The sequence below is a fragment of the Zonotrichia albicollis genome, chromosome 9 (assembly GCF_047830755.1).
Source record: "Zonotrichia albicollis isolate bZonAlb1 chromosome 9, bZonAlb1.hap1, whole genome shotgun sequence".
NCBI classification, from domain to species: Eukaryota; Metazoa; Chordata; class Aves; order Passeriformes; family Passerellidae; genus Zonotrichia; species Zonotrichia albicollis.
This window is the reverse complement of record NC_133827.1, coordinates 29,333,625-29,354,529: the sequence shown is the minus strand read 5'-3', so window position 1 is coordinate 29,354,529 and position 20,905 is coordinate 29,333,625. Positions and strand designations below refer to the sequence as shown.

Sequence of the window (20,905 nt, the reverse complement as noted above, 5' to 3'; positions counted from 1 at the left end):
AAATTTACAAACTCAAATGAATATTTAGTTCCAAAAGTTATTTGATGTCTTTTTATTATTAATATGTTTGTATATTAATAAAATCATACCATGTCTCTAGAAATGCATGTGCCTGAGAAATGTATACCATGTGCCTGAGAAATGCATGTGGTCAAAAAAAAGGTTTCATTTTCATTTGATTTTTTCTATCACTTCTCATAATATAATTTTGCAATATTTCCTGAGTGACATAAGAAGTATTATGCCTTATCAATGGTTGTATCACCTTGCAAATGCCTAGAAGAGAAAAAGAGTCACAGTTAAAATTTTAATTTTCAAGAGACTAAATAGATCTAATTTTTGCAATCACTGAAGACACAATAGAAAGGAATTCAATGAATTTGAGTCTCCAAAACTAAAGGTAATTGCAAAGAGCTCTCTTAACTAATCTGTCTTTTATCATGAAAGAAGCTATTTTATGATAGTGGCAGGGAGCGAATTCCACAGTGATATGAACAAGAAACATGTAATTTTCACACATGTATGGTGAAGACTGGCAATAATATTCCTTAAGGAAAATTTTGCCAAAGTACAAATTTTGCAGTGCTTAGGTTTAATTATTAACCTTAGTTCTTTCTTATTTTGGGGGAGAAATTGCCTTGAATTAGTACCAAATCTAAAACTTGGTGCAGTTTTCACAGAAGCACTATTAAAAAAAGGAAAAGACTCATGCTGCTTCAGAGAGCTTTCACTTGCACCTTTTCCTTTCCACACAAAGAGCTGGAGCAGTTCTGATGTAAGTAACATACGGCTAATTTGCTGTATTTATGTCACATTGATATGATACTGACAGTATTCACACAATGGAGCCATTATCTGTTAAGACATATGTCTTCCTGGTGTCGGGGTATGTGCAAGGGTCAGAGGAGAACCTGGGCTTTTACAGACAGTTTGAGAAATCCAGGATCTTAGGAAAGTGGAGAGGTATAATAGACAGAATTATCTCTGCCCACTCAGAGGTCATGAGCATGATTTTCAGACATTTAGCCTCATTTAGACACAAAGATAATGTGAGATGCAAGCGCTCAGTTTTATTTCCATGCATGGGTGAATCTATAGTGTTTGCTGATGTAGGCAAGATTGAAGGAGCTCTGCTTTGGCCCCTTCCACTTAAATGAGTATAAATCATGGTTAAATATCTTTTCCTACCAGCAAAATTGAATCCAAACCTGCAGTCAGGTACAAGACAAAGACCAGGAGTTTAGGCACAGAGATACATAAAATACACAGGGGTCAGCAAAACACCACACCTGAATGGAACCCTTGTCAAGAAGAGGTGTAATGCATAGCAGAGTTGAAATTGCTGTCCTTACCTCCTTCATTTCCATATTCAAAGCTGCTCTTCTCTGCTGAGACGCAGCACATTCACAAAGTAACCCAGCAGACTAACACTGTGTCTCAGGGACCTGTAAGAAGTTAGCTGAGTTACATTAATGGGTGATAAGCCTTCCTGACCTAAAGCACAGATGTTACTCTCTTTCATACATTTTACATCCTATGTGGACATCTTTTTAAAGGACCAAACAGTTCCCAACAGAATATTTGTACCAAACCTTTTAAGGTTCATTCACATTTATTTTCTTTTTATATTTTTTCACCCTTAAAGGTCATTTCACAAAAGAGATCAAAAGGAACCTTTTCCATTCCTCCTCTGCAGGTGGCCAGCAGCAGATTAACTACTAACAGAGACTTCAATATATAAATCTGAATGACTTGTTTTACATAGCAATGCAATGCTACTGTCATATGTTGTGTTTGCGTACATTAAAGTGTCTCCCCTAATTTCCTTCCTAAAATGATCCCTCACTGTTCTTTCTCCAGAATAATTGCTTGCAAGAAATCATCTGTTTTGATATTTATAAAAAGGTACCTTGAAGCTGAATAAGTAACTCATTTTACCAAAGAAACAGAATGCCTGCTAATAAGGTCTTGTAAAAGCAAAATGTGCATCAAAAGCCTTTGTCCCAGATAGGAATTAGTTCCTGTAATCTTGTTTCTCCAGAACTCTTCCCAAACCAAAACTGAGCCTGAAATCGAAGTAATACAGATTTGAATGTGCTTTCCATGAGTTCTTGAAGCAGAAGTGTTCAAAACAAACAAAACTTTATTCATATATCAAACAAAAAAAAAGTTAAATTCAGTTAGTGGAAAAATCAGAACATTCCTTTAAAATATCTTTTTATTCTGCTGTATGCTATTCAAAAATATTTTTTTTTAAAGAGCCTTTTTTCTAATTGGGCCACAGTTTAAATAATATTAGCAGGTCCTTGCAGGGCTGAATACCATTGACTACAGTGCCCTTCAGCAGGTAAAATTGTGAATCTTCTTTAGTTGTGTTGCCCTATTTCTTTTAAGGTAAAGACTGGTGAAAGAGTGAGGACTCCTCTTGTAAAAAAAATAAAAGAATGTCTGAGAAGGATTCTGTGAAGAAATCAGCTGCTTATATATCCATTTTGCTTCAAAGCTATAAAAATAGGATGTTCGCTTCCTGACCCAAGTATGTAGGGCAGAGAATAGAAATGGGAGACTTTTTCACACTAAAAAGAACAGTTAAGAAATAGATTGGCAGTCTCAGAAGGCAAAGTGATTATCAAAACTTAGAGATAACTTTCCAAGTTGTTATACTCCTAAAGAGGGTCTATCAAACGATCTGCTCCTGCCCTAGACATCTGAAATTGAACTTTCCCATTGCACTACCCTGGTACTGTGAGTGTGCCTTCACTCACAATACATCAATCAGAGCATATTATCTCCAGACTTCTGAGTATTTAGGTAGTCTGCATTGAAGACAATTTCTCACTTCCCACCATTGATATTTCAATTAATAGAGCATCCCCCCACTACAGGGCCTACCAGCGAGCCCCCCTGACTTTATGTGCAGATTTGATGCCGTCTTTTAATTTTAAAACAAAAAAGAATTCTTTCTTCTATCTGTTTCCTGGTTATGTAAGCCATGCAACACCCCTCCATGAAGAGCCAGCACATAACACCCCAAGTTGGGCCAGGGACACAATCATTTCTATTCATCTGGGAGGGGCTTCTGTGTCACAGCTTGGCCAACGTGACTTCAGCTTGCACAAACGAAAAATAAAAGGTTCTCTGAAAAACTGTTGTATACGATGTGACTTTTAGTGAACTATTCCAGGCTAGATCCACTTTTAAGGAAAGGGCAAGGGGGCAAGAAAAGGTGAAGAATAATTGGCTGCTCTTTCACTTCCTACCACAAAACAGTATTTGTGTAAGATACGTGTGCCTGGGCTCAGGAGAAAGCAGTCTCCACCATACCCCACTGGGAAGAGTAAGGTTGTGTTCTGGTTACACCAAGGCAGTGTGCAGGTGGTGCAATCACTACAGGAGGGACAAGCTCTTGGGCTGCAAAGAGGAAGCTGGGAAGTCCAGGACTGGCAGCCAGAAGAAAAATCCCCAGTTATTTTTACCACCACAGTCCAAACCAAAGAACGTCCCCTGGAGTTAGAAAACATTAGGTGTTGCTTTCTAGCTGGGCAGGAAAGCCCAACTTCTACCTGAGCTCTAGAGACAGTTTGGGCAAACAATGTAATGAATAAGGAATGACACAGCTGGAGAAAAATGGGAGACCTGGTTTTCCTTGTAAGTGGTATTCTGGCTTTACCACTGTGTGAGTGATGTTCCTAACCAAGCTGTGTGTGACACAGGCTAAACTGTAACATGCATTTATGGGCTGGAGATTTTCAACATGCTGACTCCTACCCACAGCACCCTTTACTCACTACCAAGGTGACACAGAGCCCATTGTTTTCTCTCACTTGTTGAATCTGTCTCACATCTCCTGTAGCACAGTTGAGCTTGACCTGTTGAAATCAATTGAAATAACTCCACTCTGTAATATTTTCTCTGGCAAGTGCAAAGCAGGATCCCCTAGCACAATTAGAGGTGTCTGTCTAACCCCACTGTGATGTAAGTCTGAGAAAGTGTCTGACTGGCTTTGACCTTCAGGGAAAGTAGGTCACTAGGAAATCTGGCGGCATTTGGCATAAGACACAGAGTGTATTATTTGTGTTTTAAGACACTTAGGCAAATTCAGAAGTTAGTGGTATTTTGTCATGATAGTTTAGGGCAATCTATAAAGTCCAGCAAGACAACACTTTTAGTAGCATGAAAGCTTCCTCATGGGAATATTGCACTCAGGCAACAATGCCCACAGAAACACTCAGTGTTGACTATGATGAAAATCATGGTCAAACCAGGTCCTAAAGCAGTCTGTGTCAGTGAAGGTGCTGAGAAGCCTTGACTGTGTGCTGTTTTTTTCTGATTTTTGTCACACGTATTTCGTGAAGGATCACACCAAATAAATACTTGCACTGTACCTGTGACACTCATCACCTGATACTGAATTCCAGATCCACAGAATTTCAATAGAAAATACTTGACGTTATCAAAGTGTCAATAGGACTGAATTTTCAGCATTTTCTAGACTTATGTGTATTTAATGGCATTACTAAAATATCTGGCGCTTCTACTGTAAATAACATTTGGATTAAACTAACATTAATAGCTGCTAAAAATACCTCACTGAGGCAGTGGGAAAGTGAGACAAATCCCTCTATTGCAGAATGGACAATATTCTTATCCAATTCAGCAGCAGAGGAAGAGATACTCTCTCATAGTGGAAAAGAACTATTTTTAGGAAGCATGGGGCCGGTTGTGAAGAGATAAAGCACAGGTATAAGTGTAAGAGGTTTAAGCTTATTAAGAGAGTGCATTTAAGATGACAAACATGAAATTAAATGCTTTTTATTTTATTACTTGAAGACTAATGCAAATGCATGGAATATCATATACAAGTTAGATGTGTTCCTGCAAAAATGCACACATGCATTCTTGTAAACCTGCCCACGTTAGCACAAACAGAAGATTGCTCTAGAAGAAATGGTACAGCCTCATCTGGAAGTAGCATGGGATAAACCTCCATTGCAGCCAAACATCTCCCAGATAAGATCCTGAGATATGGTCCAGCTACCAGTCTTGCTTTCAGAGAGAGAGAAGAGATGATCAGCCGATGACTAGGTAATCACTGTTTACCTAATGACACATCTCCTCATTTAAAAATGAATTTAAGAAAGAATTGACTGTTTCTGACAAGGTACCATAAAGAAATGTCCTGCAAAACTGATTTCTACATGTTTTATTTTAAATTATTGTCTCAGCAAAGATATGAACCACTCTTCAGGGAACATATCTCAACTAAAAATTGCAATAGAATTGCAATAGAAGTAGATATAGGAGCTGGATCTTGCAAACTTTGCATTTAGTCACACTAAGAAACCTAATCTATGGTAGCAGTTACAGTCATATCTGTGCTAACTTCAAAAAGTCCAAAATTGCTGTCATTTCCAGTAGATATTGAGACTTTTGAGAAAGATAATTTTTAAATTTAAAAAAAATCTTCTTTTTTTTATTTGCCTTTTCAAGTTGGGCCTTTGGGATACATATTTTCAAGACTTTTCCTCTATCAAGAAGCACTGAAATTAAAGTTTTAGCTTTCTTAATAGAAACTAAGACCCTTACACAATGACACAGCTTCAGCAGTTGGGGCTTTTAGGAAAATACTAAATATTTTTAGATGTGCAACAGTAACAACACACATAATGACTTTCAAAGTCTGTCTCCTATCCATAAAATGTAATGATGAATTTGTTCAAGACAGAAGTCAGTGTTTGAAGGGTGTTCCATACAGAAAAAGACCCCATACTTGCCAATTGTTATTTGTTCCATAGCCTTTTCTAATTAGTAGGGATCCTTCAATTAGTAGCTGGAATAGGTTTGCATACATCCTCCAAATTGCTGTAATCAAGCCTCAAAGTAGGAGCCTGAAAATAGAGGGTGGCAGAGTGGTAATAGAGGGATTGCTGGTGACTGACTGTACATCCAGCAACAGCCAGACACGAATCTCACAAATCCAGACATACCTTTGGCACCCCAGGCACCTCTGTGGGTTTTGTTGCATTTCTCCACTCTTTCACAAGTTGCTACAGTATTAGGTCTACAGCATGACAGATAATATGGATTAGAATAAACTGCCTTTTTTCAGGCAGAAATTCCCAAAAGAGGTGCTCAATTCCCCTAAGAAACAGTAGTAGACATAAGTATTTCTAATGATTCACGTTCCTTTGCCCATTTCCAGGGTTCCTAATGAAGGGCTACACTCAGTGCTCAAACACATAGTTAGAGCAGGGCTGGGAACTTGGTTCTTTTCATTCAAAACTCCCTTTGATAATAATTGAACTGTTAACTAATTAGTATAAACTCTGTCTGCATGGAAAAGAATGATCAAAATGATCAAAATGTCAAACCAAAAATCTCAAAAGCAAATACAAGCAAAGGCAAAAATCTTTTTTTTTTTTAATAGGAAACAGCAAATTCTCAACGTACGGAACAACCCACTTGACAGGTCTTTTCCATCATGTCAATTCAAATTGGACACACTGCAGCTTTTTTGACCAGTCCAGCAATATAATATGTTATACTTGTTAGACCATTACATCAATTGGTGTTAATATTCTCTCATAGCCACGTCTCTCCTATTCAGCCAGGTCATAAATGACAGCCAGTTACAATTTTGTAGTAGTTTACATCAAACAGTCCAGAATAACTTTCCCTACTGTTCAGTCAGCCTGTTTTTCAGTCCAGGAACTGACAACCATCAGCACAACCATGCTGTCAGGAAGAGCTCAGCTGCCATTTAGGGCTGCATGAGCTTGGCAAAAAAGCTCAGGAATTATCAACTTTCCCCCAAAATTGCAGTGAGTTTCACCCAGACTATGTCAACCATTGCACAAAGAGAAATGTAGGTTTTGTGTGAAAAATAAAGTATTGAGAGGCACTCCTGTTTGGATGACTAATATTTTATAAATGACAGGAGTATCAGATGAAAAATAAAATAGGGTCAACTTCTGCTGTCAAAAAAAAACAGTAATGAACTCTGAAAATAGTATTTGCCAATTTTCATGAAGGTTTGTCCTGTCCACAGCAGACCTGAGAACAGCCAAGAAACATGACATACTAAATTGGAAATGCAGCATGAAAATTGTACCGAAACAAGTTTTATTATTTCACTTTGTTCCTCTCCCTTTGTTCATACACCTTGTCAGAAAAAACTGAATAAGCAGGAAGAACCAAAACAGCAAAGAAAAAATTCAAAATATTTCAAAAATATATGGACTGTAGATCTTCAGCTGGTTTAAATTGACTTAGCTGCACTGATTCAGTTGTTAAGTATTAAACATAATAATGTTTCTGCAGATTTCATAGCAGGTGACGCTCTGCCTGTGCTCTTCAAAAGGGACACTTTCCAAATTTAATTTTTGATTTAGAGCAGTTAGACAGCTCCTGTTCTCCATCCAGGGAGCTTGCTGGGCTGACAAACGAAAACTGCCTGCATGAGCCTGACTGCCCCCAGTCCCACAAAGCCATCTATGTTCTTCAGTTGCTCTAACTCCACTGAAGTGGATGGAGTTGGAGCAATTTAGCAGCCGCTAATGAAACACGTTCACATATCATAGCCCACAAAAATGTTCGCGCTATATCTGTGCCGATAAACTGTGGACTCCTTGGTAATACTGACTGCCTGCAAACAGTAATCACTCAGGCACCATAAGGTTTGTCCTTAGAGATTTGCAACAGATTTTGCTCTCCAGTATTGAAATGCCATGAGCCTAAAAGGAGAAAAAGAACAGTAGGACTAAAGTGTGTTGGACATGCCAATAAATTAATGATAAATTATTAAAGCGTGATTGGAAATATTGCCATTTTTCACAGCTGTCAGTTTAAGTATAAAAGCATCAGCACATTAAACTAGTTACTGCTTTTCCATAATTGAGACTTTAGCTTCTAGCTGTGCCCTGCAGCTTTTCATTAATCACTGGGACTGAAGTTCAAGCACAATGACAGCTTAGAAGGCATTAAATGGGCAAAGTATTTTCCAGGTACAGCTAGTAAAGGCCTTTTAGTCCTATAATCCTCAGCTAATTGTTTTTCAAAGTCTCTAAATAAAATCTGCTCATGGCGTCTCCTAGTGACAGAATTAGCAGCAGACTGGTTCTTTTTATCTTCACACTCTTTCTCTCACCAAAATCTATTGAGTGTCTCTATGTTAGCTGGACATAACAGGTGCAAATGGATTGCGATATGTAAAACTGTAACCGATACGCAGCCAGGGACACATTGATTAGATTGCCTGGGAAACAAAACTTCCTGAATGCTTGCTCAAATAATACCATTTAATTTGTCACAAAAGAAGCAAGATGGCATGGAAGGCTTCTGCACAGGATCCCTTTAAAGATGGCAGAAGGAAATGTGCAGATTTTAAAGTTCAGTAAAATTAGTATACTCAGTGCCCTGGAATAAACAGAGATTTCTTCTGCTGTAGCAGAGGCTATAGGTTCCCCTCTTGGCTTCCTAGTATTCCCCCCTTTGCAAAGATTTGTACATCAGGACTTAATAGATGTGCCAAAACATTCTTTCTTTTGTATAACAAATTATCAACTGCACCGAGATTCATTAATTATGTCATCTAATTGGATTGAGGCAGGTGCAAAATACCTCAGATGAAGTGGTCACTGGCAAGAAGGCCTAAGCACAAGTTTTTCTATTAGAAATCAGCATGTCTCCAGACTCCTGGAATTACTTTGTACTTATTGATTAATGGCCATAATTTATTACAGTGCAGAAGATCTTGCATTGAGTTAAATGTGTGATTAATCAATTTTCCATCAAATTATGAACAGCAGAACAGTTGCAAGAAAGAAAATACCAAGTGAATTTTTCCCATGGTATATGAATAGAGGGTATGAGGACTTCTGCTTGAGGAGAGCTAATAACTGTCTAGCACTTGCTTAATATTTCCTGCCATACTGATGAATGCCATCCACATAAATAGGCCACAGGTAGCAGTGATTGAAAGACCACCAAATAGGTTTTATAGCTGCCTCTCTTATATAATGAAATATTCTTTAAGCCCATCTCAAAACAATTTATTAATGCAAAATGCATTTCTGCCTTCAGCCTGAAATATATCATTGTTAAGTCAACAATATTATATTAAACCGATAACTGATATTGCAGAAGGAAAAATCCCTAGGCAATGTAGAGATGAATTTGAGATTTTGTGTACAGAAGCTCATTTTTATTTCCATCAGAAACACAGACATGTGACTAATTGATGTCACTTCTAATCAGCTAGTAATGCACATTACAAGTATAGCATGAGAACATTTGGGGCCCAATTGCAGGGGGGAAAATCCCATGGTATTTCTATGTCTTTTATTGAGTAGAGTGACAAGCTTCCTTTCCCTGGTGAAGAAGCATATGCTGTAGAGTTTTATGTTACCCTACATCTTCCATTGGCTGTTTTGCTTCGCTATACATTGAAAAGATGCACCTCCCTCACTGAAGGAGGATGACATAAAATACCAGGTGACAAAACTTCTGGGGGGCGAAAGAAATGTAAATTTTTTTTTTTAAATATGAACAGCAATATGAAGTATTTGTAAAACAAAATTGCAAAGGACTTTTTCTTAAATATCTCTGTGATTGATCAAATTTTTATTTTCAAACCACAGTGCCAGATTACTCCCAGTGATTTAAGTTGCAGAAGCTGCCTGACCACCTTGCAGTTCATTTTCTAAGGTATGTAGGAGTAATTTCTGCTATCTTTGATGTCTTTTCTTAGTAACTGCCCAATTTCCAGGGTGTAGAGTAGAGTCCTCTTGCTAGAGACTACAGGAGATGGGCACTCGTGACTTGTTACTCTTTCATATACACAAATTTCCTTTTTGCTGCACTCAACTTCCCAACTAGGACAAGGACCTTTCTTCTCTGCTTGCTGCCTCTGTTGGCACTACTTCTGAAGTAAGGACTTCTGTTTTTAAAATCATGACCTCCAAAATGTCCTACCAAATCCTGTAGATGGTGCAAGGAGGCCATTCAAAATTATGCTCATTTTTTTGGTTGGCCAAATGTCACAGGGCCAACTGTTCAGAAATCAAGTGGAGAACAACGTGAAACTGTGTTCTTTTAAAATGTCTCCAGTAGTCTAAGCTGTCTGTAACATCCAAAAGTGACTATTTTTGGTGGCTTTTCTGGGCTTTATTGGAAATTAACTGAAAGTAATCATGCTTGGCAAACAGATGGCTATATCACAACATCCCACTGAAATCAATATTCCTTGCCTCTATTTGTATCATCACAGAAAGATAACTTCAATGGATCTAAACTAGATTTGTTGCCAGAAGGAGAGGTTAGAAATTTAAATCTGAGAAAAAAATTGCAAAATATGTTTCCTATTGTATAAATAAATTCTAATGTGGTATTTAATCAACAAATCATTAACTGCAGGAATGTCAGATCTCACTTAATCTGCATGTTGAAGCACTGCCTGTGGATGTGGGAGATCTTGTTTGGAGCTTCACCCACACTTCAGAAAACTGAACCTGAATTCCCATTCACATTGTCTTTAATAATGGGAAGTGTGGGATGATTTCACCTACACTGGGTTTTTCTGTGACACCCATTAAATAACTGTTTGCATTCCCTGAGTGGCTAATGTACTGAACTTACCTCCCCACTCCAAGGAGGGCTATCATGCAGAAGGGGAAGGATGATGAATCCATACACATATACTCTGATACATACTCTATGATTTTTCATGTGTGTGATCATCAAGAAACATATGGAACATATTACAAAAAGTGAAGACTGGAGGTTACTGCTACCCTGGGAAAGTTCAAAATTGCATCGCTGTCTAGATGAGTGAAAAATTCCTGAAGGATACAGAAGGGCAGTATGTGAGGAGCACAAGTGTTTCACTGTAAGAAGGTGTTTACAGTCACAAAGTGCACAAACATATCTCTTCTAGGTGAAATGCTTGCATGTGTGTGGCCACACACAGTGCACAAAGCAAAAGCTGATTGCAGGAACAGAATATTTCTTTCAAGTATTCTGAACACTCCCCCAGTCTCCCAGTCCCCATTGATTCAGTTTGAGCCCTGGGGCCAGGTTTCTCATAAGCATCCAGCAAGGTGAGAAGGAATCATCCTCACGTGCAGTGAGGCTTTCTGGGAGGACTTGAGGATTTCAGTCCCCCCTCCATGGCTCATCTGGGACCCCAAACTGAGCACTGCACTGGAGTCCTAGCAGTTCCCTGATGGCCCTTCATTTTCTCTTCTCCTGGGCAAGAGAAGTGTTTAGGACTTTCTCTCCTCTCTGGGAAACAGGGTGCAGCCTGGCCATGTTCCCAAGCTGCAGCACTCAGAGTAACCCAAGTGGCACTCCAGTAATGTTTTGATCAGTGCTATCTTCTGCTGCTGGTATTTGATACTCTTGCACTCTCCAGTGTGCATATTTTTTCTGATTCTTTTTTAAATATTAATTTTGTTACTAATTAGAAGTCTGCTCCAATTAAGTGATGTCCTACAAGTGAACTCCCTGTGATAAAAGTCATTTTGAATAGAGTCATCTGCTGAAGCTTCTAATATTTGAAGATACAGGCAGTCTAAATGCTACAATATGTTCAACAAAAAAAAAAAGTGCTATTACTTATTTAATAAAACTAAAAGCTCTGTATTAGCACTACAAAAAAATTGTTTTGAATCCATTATTAATGACACTGAACAGAAAGTTCATGGAAGTTCATGGTGTCAGCTGTAGGCATTAGTCTGTAGCATGTTCTGAACACGTGTATTTGCCTTTGGTTACTCAAAGGAACAAACAGATGTTTCTCTTGGAGATATTAACTCTAAATGTATTTATTTTGTTGCTTTCCTCTCACAGTCTTTTATAGTTCTTCTGAAAATCTTTGTTTAAAGGTTATTTAGGTTCAAAGGCTACAAATGTGAGAAGGTGTTGAAGGCAGGACTGATGCTCAGATGTGCTTCTTGGCTTTCCCTGGACTTAGGAAGAGCTCTGGGAGATGCTTCTGCAAGGGGCAGGCAAAAGAACCATGGGGTCACGGAAAAGACTGTGGATGGCAGAACCAGGCGAAACAATGTGGGAAAGACACAGATCTAAACTGGGAATGGCTCTGGGAAAGGACAGACAACAAACTTGGGTTTTGGGGACTGAGTATGAAAGAGTCTGAGGTAGGTTTGTATTTGGGTTACTAAGGCTATGTCAATAGATGGCTGGAAGTCAGATTACTTCAACCACATGAGTCTATGTGCTTTTTCTGGAACAACAGAACTGCAGAAATTGACACAATGGATACATGACCAGATGGGGGAAGCAAACCCTTTTACATCATGAAAAAAAAAATCCACAACTCTATTCATCAAGCAGAATGACTCCACCTAAATCTCTTGAAATGAAAACTTCAAATAAATATTCAAAGTCATAAAAAAAGCAATCTGCGTGTGGTATCTCAGCAGAGTTATATCAGCACATCTATGGGACTGTCTTGGCTCACATAAACTCAGAGGCTTCTAAATAAAGTCAGTGCGTCACCTGGAGAACATGAAACTAACGTACGGATACGCATCCATGTTAAAACCAGAATTAATTAAGTCCCTTAAAGGCCTTCTGCTTCAAAGAATAAAATGCATTTTACATATAGCTTCTTACAGATACACAGATTTCCAGATCTTAAATAAAGGCTAAAGTTCCTTGAGGAAACTTATTCTTAAATTAAACTCATGAATGCTTCTTGCAGCTGTCTCATGAACAGGGAGGCAATATTTTACAGCTAGGATTTCTGAAGAATGACTCCTCTGGCAATTTCATCTGGAACTTGCCTTTATATGATATTTGCCTAGTTGTGTCATTCTGAATGTCCACTGCCATTTCAGATCAAATAATTTAGATTTGGCAACTATATATCAATAAAAATTGAGGTAAACTAAATGTTTGACCCTTAGCTATATCTGTCACAGTTAAAGCTGATTCTTTCAATGTTTACACTCCATCTGTATTATTTGTCATAGAGTGTAAAGTCCTTGTCCTTTCTTGAGGACCAAGAACGAAGCAGAAACAAAACAAGGAGAAGCAGCAGTTGTGTACTTTGCAGAAACTGTATCTCCTGTGTTAGGTCACAGCTTGGTCCTCAAAATACTGAGGAGGAGGAGGAGATGTGGTACCCTTTGGTTTATTGATGGTCGCCTCGAGGCATGCTGCAAGTCAGCCCCTCCAGCTCCATCTTTAGCACCTCCCAGCCCATTGTGCCATGCCACAGCAGCTTCAGACAGCTGTTCACTTCATCCTCTACTGCTGTTTGGAGAATCAGATTATCTAACTTTTGCTTTAATCCTTAAGAACTTAAGCCTGTGTTTATGACATGTTAGATACCTCACTACAGCCAGGCCTCTTGAAACACCGAGTTCATCCGTGAAAGCAGCTGCAGCCCTGATGCCCTCAGCCTCGTGCAGGGAGTCCAGTGAAGGGGAAAAGCAGCTCTGCAAAACTCCTCCTGGCTCCTCAGGACGGCTGCCAATGGAGGCTGGCCAGGGGCAGGGCTGCAGCAGCCTCTGCCCGGGCCTCTCCCCTCCTGCTCCCCTCCTGGCTCCTGCGCTCTTGGCACGGGCTCACCTGGCTCCCAGCCCCTGGCACCAGGCGATGGGCAGGTGGTTTGTGCTGCTGTGACCTTGCTCCAAGCAGACTTCTTATCACCAGGGGTTGGCAACCCAAGGAGTGGAGCCGGTCCTTGAAATGTAACCTCTGACTTTTGGGGGCAGAGTGCCGCTCACCGAGGCCTGACACAGGCTGTCTTCAGGCGTCACGCTCGCCCTCAGACGCACATGAGGTGTGTGTGCCGCTGGTAGAGGCCCCAGCTCCAAAAATCCCTCTCAGCCAGCTAAACCAGCATTTCTAAGACAACTGGCACACAACTAGTGAAGCATCCTGCTAAAAGGGGGAGAACAAAATTATCCACGACTCTCAAAGGAGCATGTTTCCCAGAGAGCGTGAATGAAGGGGATAGGCCAAAACTTGGTGCATATAATGGCAGCAAACCACAAGCATGTAAATATGCGAGAGTATCATTTGAAGGAAAATTTTAAGCCTCATTAGTAAATGATTTTTGCATTACTCACTATATTTACAGAAGACAATACAGGACAGCTAACAAGGCAGAGTATATCCTGGGGTGCCAGTACACTGTGCTATGAGGGGCTGTCACACCAGCATCAGACCAGTTCCGTGTGCTATCCCCAGTTTCCACAGGCTCCAGCAGGCAGAATGCCCTGGGCTGACTGCTTGGGCAGCATCCAGCACTCAGTGAAGTCACGAAGGATCCTTGTCATTGAGTCCTTGCCCTCTGGCACTCAGGGAGAAAGCAGCAACTTCAGCTTCCTCAGCCTCAACACCCCATGGGGTGCCTTGGGGTTTGCTCTGGGGCAAATCTCCAGGGCACAAGGCAAGAAAACAGGAGAGGGAGGTGAGAAGACTTCCCTGAAACTCTTCATTCTCCATCCAGAGATGGGGAGAAAAAGTGTAGTTCTACACAGGGGATATCTTGTTATATTTTTTTTTCACTCTCTCTCCCTTTGGCCAACAGTAGTATTAAGGAGAGTTGATTTTTTTTTTCCCTGCCATCCATGAGGTGTTCATTATTGCAAACAGTAGGAACTCAGTCTCCAAAAATATATTTGGATCTTCAGAAGAATAACATACAGACTTTTAAAGTTTGGACATCCATTTTCAAAGAAAAATATGAGTAGGCTTAACTGTAGTTCTTACGTGAATTTTATATGTCCCATACATTTTTTCATATGGTTAATATCAGTCAAGCATGGTTGATATTCTAGTAAAGCCGTTTCTTGTTATTTTTATTCAAAATATCCTCCTGAAGGTAAGTTAAATGCTCCATAGTCCCAAATCTAAAATTAAATTTTAGGAAAATGTCCTTTAAAATGGCATATTGTGTTAAGCCATAGACGCAAAATGTTATTCCTGGCATGACACATCACCACAAGTAACAGAATTAATTTTTCATTTACAGAAATTACTAATTAAATAAACATAATATAAATCCTTACAACCAAATTCTCCCCATAGTAACAAAATCTGGACTGGGCTAAAAAGACTGAGAAAAATTGTTATCATAAAAGAATTTTGTTTTCAATTGCTTACTCAAGCTTACTTTGGGCCAGATCACCCTCTGTTTGGAGAGAAGCAAGAAGCTGAAACTTTAGAGGAGTTTCAAGGAAAACATTTTGGTGTGGTGCTCTACAGGGAAGGGGAGAAGAGTTCCTTGTGGCAGGGGAAAGCAGGCTGGGCCAAAGGGCCCCAGGCAGCCCCCAAAGAGCCTGTGCTGATCCCAGACTCAGCCCAGGTGCTTTGAGCCCAACATGGAGCCTTTGGGAGATGAGGCTGAGCCACTGTCCTGTGGACAAAGGAAGAGATCTGCTCATAAACTGACAACAGACAATATCTGTTCATTAACAGACGTTTCCACACGTGCACCAAGGGAGACTCTTCCACCACGAGCCAAGAGCAATCAGAAGAAAAGTTGGAGTAAGCCTGGGATGAAAGGGCTATAGAGCACTGCTATCATGACCTCATGGCTCTCTACCTTGCATTTTTAAGATTTTCATTCAGCCATTTTATGTCCCTTAAACTTTCTACTGCCTGCAAACCATATTTTGTCCATCCCTTATCAAACACTTTGTGGTTACACTTCAGGCCAGATCTAAGCAAAGTTATTAATCATCTGTCAAATAAAATTGTCAGTCTGCTCCATCCTTATTCTTTTTCAATAAAGATCAATTGAAACTGTGAAAAAAAATGTCAACAAAGTAAAATCTTTTAAAAAGAAAGCAAAATGAAATAACTCTAAGCTGTGGCCCACCACACTTTAAAGTAGCTTTAAGCTGTGGTTTTCTATTTGGACATATCTAAGCCAATAGGGGTGGTATTTGTTATTATTTATTGCTTAAATGTGAATCTTTGTTTTCCTCTAATATGCCTTATGGAAGAAAAAGAGACATCTGTGCTAAAGTAACCAATCCTTATGGGTGGGGAAGAAACCATCTGGGTTAAAGTAACCAGTGTTTCACTAATTCTAAATCAAGAAGCAACAGCTTCATAAAAAAAATAATGGTGTCTTCTTTAAATTAAAGCACTGAATTTGAAAAGCAGCATTCTAATCTTTTGGTACAACGGCTTTATTCACAAATATGTCTCTAACAGAAATCATGTTGTAATGCAAAGCTGATGTGTGGACAAGCTAAATCCCTATTTCTATTTTAAGCTTTGTCACACAAACATTGAATAAGTTTTGGACACATAAAAATCAGCAAGAATGGCTATTGTACTTAAAGTGCTGAAACCACTCAAACTGACTTCCAATTAAAAGTCAACAGGATTTTTATGCTGAAATTTATCAATTATTTTTTGAAAAAAATTGTATTGCAACATTTGCCTTTCAGTTGTTGCTGCCTTGTTGCAAGAATCTCCTTCCCATTTTCTGTGATCTGTGTAATTGTCTTTGTCTCATAGGGTTACCCACTTGGCCTCAAGTCAGGCAATAATTCCCTAATCCCATTGTCAATGCTCCATTTCCTTCTACCATAAGCGATGTGGCATTGACTGTCCTCTTGCATGTACCAGCAAGGCTGCAACCCTCTCTGCACTTCCCAGGATCTTTCCAGCAAGGTGCCCACAGTGCCTTTTACCCAGGCTGGGGAATGTTCAGGAGCAGAAAAGCCCTTGAGACACCTGACCACATTTCCCAGCCCAGGCTGTGTCTCCTGTACTGCCAACAGCCACAGGGGTCACTTCTGTTTTCCTCCAAATGGCATTTCCTTCTGTGTCCAAGAGCTTTGAGTCATCTCAGCCTGTTTTTCATGGGAATTAAGCCTTTGTCCCATGATGTTGAAGTAGCAGTTGCTATCCACCACTTCTTACTTCTGTGACATCATTTCTCTCTTCTGTTTCATTATCTTACAAGGTGAGTTGCAGACCAAGGAATGAACCATCTATCTATGAAAATAAGTGCCTGCTATCTAGGGAGAAGCTACATTTGTGGAGAAAATGCTACTTTTGGAGCAGCAGAGCAACAGCAAAGATGAACCCTGAAGGGTTCTAAGCCAGGGTGGTGTGTAGCTTTCTTTGTGCTGTGAGGAGGGAAGAGTTTAAGACCCAAGTAAATTAACAATTTGGGTGTTTATCCTGGTTCTTTGAAAATCTCTGACTATCATTCCTCAGCTCCAAAGATACTCTTTATGGCAGTGACAACAGAACAAATTAGCTGCCAGATGATATCAACCTAGTGATAATTTCTGCCTTTTGACAGCCTAAACCAGGCCTTGGTTTCTTCCTTCTCCTCTAATTGTAATCTGCATATTCTCATACAGGAACATACTTCAGTGAAACTCTGCCTGACCTCTACAACATCAGGCCCTTCTCTGAAAAGCCAAAGCCCAAATGAATATCTGGTATTTATTGCACAAAATTCTTCAAGAGGCACACAGCCTTTCCATCAAACTTCTTGAGGCACAAAAGTACCATGGAAAATTATTTATTGATATGGCTTGGATCCAAAATTATGCACAAAATAAATATTCATATCATAGTTGTTGCTCAGCCTTGACTGCTGTTCTCATGAGGCCACAACAACCTAACTATGACTAACCTGGCACAGGCCTTTCATTGACAGAACTGTATGTTTGCTCTGTTTTATACTGTCAGTGATGTATAATCAATTGCTGCTGCTTGATTTGTACTGCCTATGGCAGTAGGGAAAATTAAAATTAGCATAAATTATAACATTTAACCTTTCAGTACTAGCATGAGATGATATATAGGCAAATGGCAGGGTAAAAGAATCATTTCCACAACGTACCTTTGAAAAATGCATGTAAGTGAAATGAAAGAACTTATGACAATGTTAATTAACATTATGGCATCTTAATGGACTCATTTCATTGTAATGTTTAAAAAATGAAAAATAAGATTATTAGTCAGGTGAAATCCAACTGAGAAAAGTGCTGTCTGGATATCTTCTGCCAAGTGGAGATTTTGCTGTGTGGTGTTGCCCTCCCTGGCGCTGCATATCAGGAGGCAGCAGCTTCAAAGGATTGCAGAAATAATGTCCTTTTCTGATGCTCTTTGGTCCTCATATTTAAAGCAAATGTTGGGACAGAATTGGCCTTAATTAAAAATAAATGTGCTTCACCGATGCTTCCTGAGGTATGCCGAAAAGTTGAGCTGAAGCAATTGCCCTTTGTTGTCAGGAAAACACCTTGCTGTGGCTGAACACTGCTGCACTTCACATCATTCGTGCTACAATTCTCTTTTTTTCTAAACATAACTTTTTCCATTTAAATAATGTTTTCTTACACTTATGATTATTTCTAAATCTAGAAGGAGAGGAACAATACAATCTAATCCCTTTAGCTGTTAACAAGTGAAAATGTGATTGAAAGAAGAGTATAAATAAATATAAAATGTATTCAGTTTTCCACATTGTTTTATTCTTTTCATGAATGTCTACAGCAGTTAAAGTATGAAGCAAGTGATCTAATCCCACTTACTTCTGGAACATATAAAGGATAGCCATAACCAACAGAGAGACAGACAGATATATGGATGCATAGACAGGATAACATTTTCAAGGTTTCTGGTGAGAGAATCCTTGCAACAGATGTATTTTTTAATTTAGGATTTTCAGTACAGGCTTAGATCATTCATAATTATACCCTCAGACAAGGAGGGCGGTATAAATAAACTTTAATGGAAAGGAAACAGTCTGTAGAATAAGCATTTTCTTTGAATCATAACAACTCTTTGAATTTAAAAAAGAGGCTTTCCTTGAGAGATTGGGTGAAAAGCATTTAAAACACGGCAATCCTTCCCACTTTCTTCTTTGTCTGAGCAGATGACTGCTGGTCAGAAAAGGCTGAATTTGAAAAATATTAATTTGTCAGATTGATTCTGGCCCTCAAACATATAACAAATGACCAGCACAGAAACAACAGCAGAAGGAGGCAGGAAATCAGACTGGTGTCTGAGATCTGATGCTTCTACTGAAGAGCTGAAAAATTATGTAAAAAAAAAGTGCACTAGAAAAATAGCTCAAAGAAAGTAATCATAGGACCTTACTGCTCCAGACTCTGGCCATAAACAGGCACTGGGACTTCCTTTGAGCTGGAAGGATAACAGCTTTAAGTCTCAATAGAGGGAAAGATGGTGCCTGGAATCAGGCTTTTTTGCTAGGGGCTCTGATAATCCAGAGACAGAAGTCGATAGTGAATTCCAGAGCAGCAGCTGTGATGTTTCCATCTGGGGACCAGAAAACATCTGAATGAATGAGAGAAATGATCTAACAATCAATAACTTTTTTCAAGGCATCACAAGAAGCCTTTGAACAATATCAGAAGAAGAAAAAAAAGAGAGAAATGCTGTTCTAATGGAGGGGAAAATGAACCCACAAACAAGACCAAATTGACACACAGTACAGCACTGTGTTCACAGGAGTAAAAGGGAGAAGAGCCTGGGAACTGAGAGTTACAGTCCAGAAAAATATTATTTAAAATGTTCTTAGCAAGCTTGATTATGGAAAAAAAATCCACTGGTTGTGGTGACAAAGTGTTGCTTTATTTAATAGAAATCAGTACTTCTTCAAAAGTCAAGCTTCACATTTTACTAGACCAAAATTTTGTTCTATTATGCAGATGACTACAACTTGATCAAAGGAAAAAGGTATGATGAAAAATCATAGGGTGTTAGGGTGGCAGGGGGAAAGGGTTAAAAAAAGAAAATGTAAACAACAAAACCCAAGATCCTGATTCTTTCTCCCTGTAGTCCTTCCTGGGACAGCAGTGTCCAGGCTACACTGGTGGAGTTTTATAAATTTCCCTTCAAAATGCAGTGTGGGCGAAGTAGAGGATGGTGAGGTCAGAAACGTTTTCTTGTCATCTCATACCATTCTCATAGGGAAGGTGTAAGCTGAAAAAGCAGACAAAGGAAGAAGGAAGAAAAAAAAAAAAAAAAACGAAAGCCTGTTTCAGACCAAAGCAGGCTCAACAGTGGAACAACCTGCAATAGAACAGAAATCAGCTCAGGTATTTGAGGTTGAACAGAGTTCTTTTATAACTTACAGATGGCTGAAATCATTCAAATCATTCATGGGATTTAAGAATTTGCTGGTCTTGGTTAATGTCCAGAAAGTCAGGAAACAATAAGAAAAAACAGCTTTTATATGTACTCCTGGTTTAAATAGTTTCCAGGGAGCATTTATAGTTGTGTAGAGATAAACTTCAACACAGAGTGATGCAGTTGCAAAGTATTAATCTCCCTGCTAAGGTGGGATATTAAATGGAGGTGTTTTCATGGAGTAAATGAGACCTGCTTCTTTGTGAAAACATCAGAAAATAGCTGTCCGGCCTTCTTCTAGATAAACCCTCTGGCAAGATAACTGGTAGAGAAGCCACAAAAAAACCCCCCAAACACCAACTAAACAAAACAACCAGCAGATGTCAAAAAATCCCAAATGCAAAATCATTTGGTCAGTCTCAAAATTCCTCAAAATTTCTATTGTAAATTCTCTCAGGCCTTTCTATGTGATTTGGATTTTTTTAAAATAACTGTTGGTGGTTTTGTAATAAGAAATGTATTTCATACTTCATACTTAGTAATATCACTCTAACATAACCTACTTTATTTATAAAAGGAACATATGTAATGTCTAGTCCATATAATTACACCCCAAAAAAAATTCTGAAAACCAAATGGAATTTTGACAGGGTTTGCAGATAGTCTTAGGGGAATGGATTCCTCGTTAAGTTCATTTGGAGTCCAGCAAACTCTGCTCTTTCTTCACTGGAAAATTGCAGGTCTTCAGGACACTGTGGATTTGCTGAAGTCTTGAGTCTCCAGCATTCTGGCTGACTTGTCTCAT

At 39.1% G+C, this 20,905-nt stretch overlaps 1 long non-coding RNA gene across 3 annotated transcripts in view; it reads right to left on the bottom strand.

Annotated features, from left to right (window-relative positions):
- The window catches only part of LOC102070302 (uncharacterized), a 50,851-nt gene that overhangs the window by 20,872 nt on the left and 9,074 nt on the right, over positions 1 to 20,905 (bottom strand). Inside the window, exons 3-4 of one of the 3 annotated variants that reach the window (XR_003380950.2) lie at positions 1,353 to 1,445; positions 36 to 276 (exon numbers count right to left, since the gene is read on the bottom strand). The exons of 1 other annotated variant lie outside the window; for it this stretch is intronic. This is a non-coding gene — a long non-coding RNA (uncharacterized LOC102070302). Of the gene's footprint in view, positions 1 to 35; positions 277 to 1,352; positions 1,446 to 18,549; positions 19,954 to 20,905 lie in introns of those variants that run through there. One more of the 3 variants, XR_001332872.3, reaches the window with a different exon arrangement.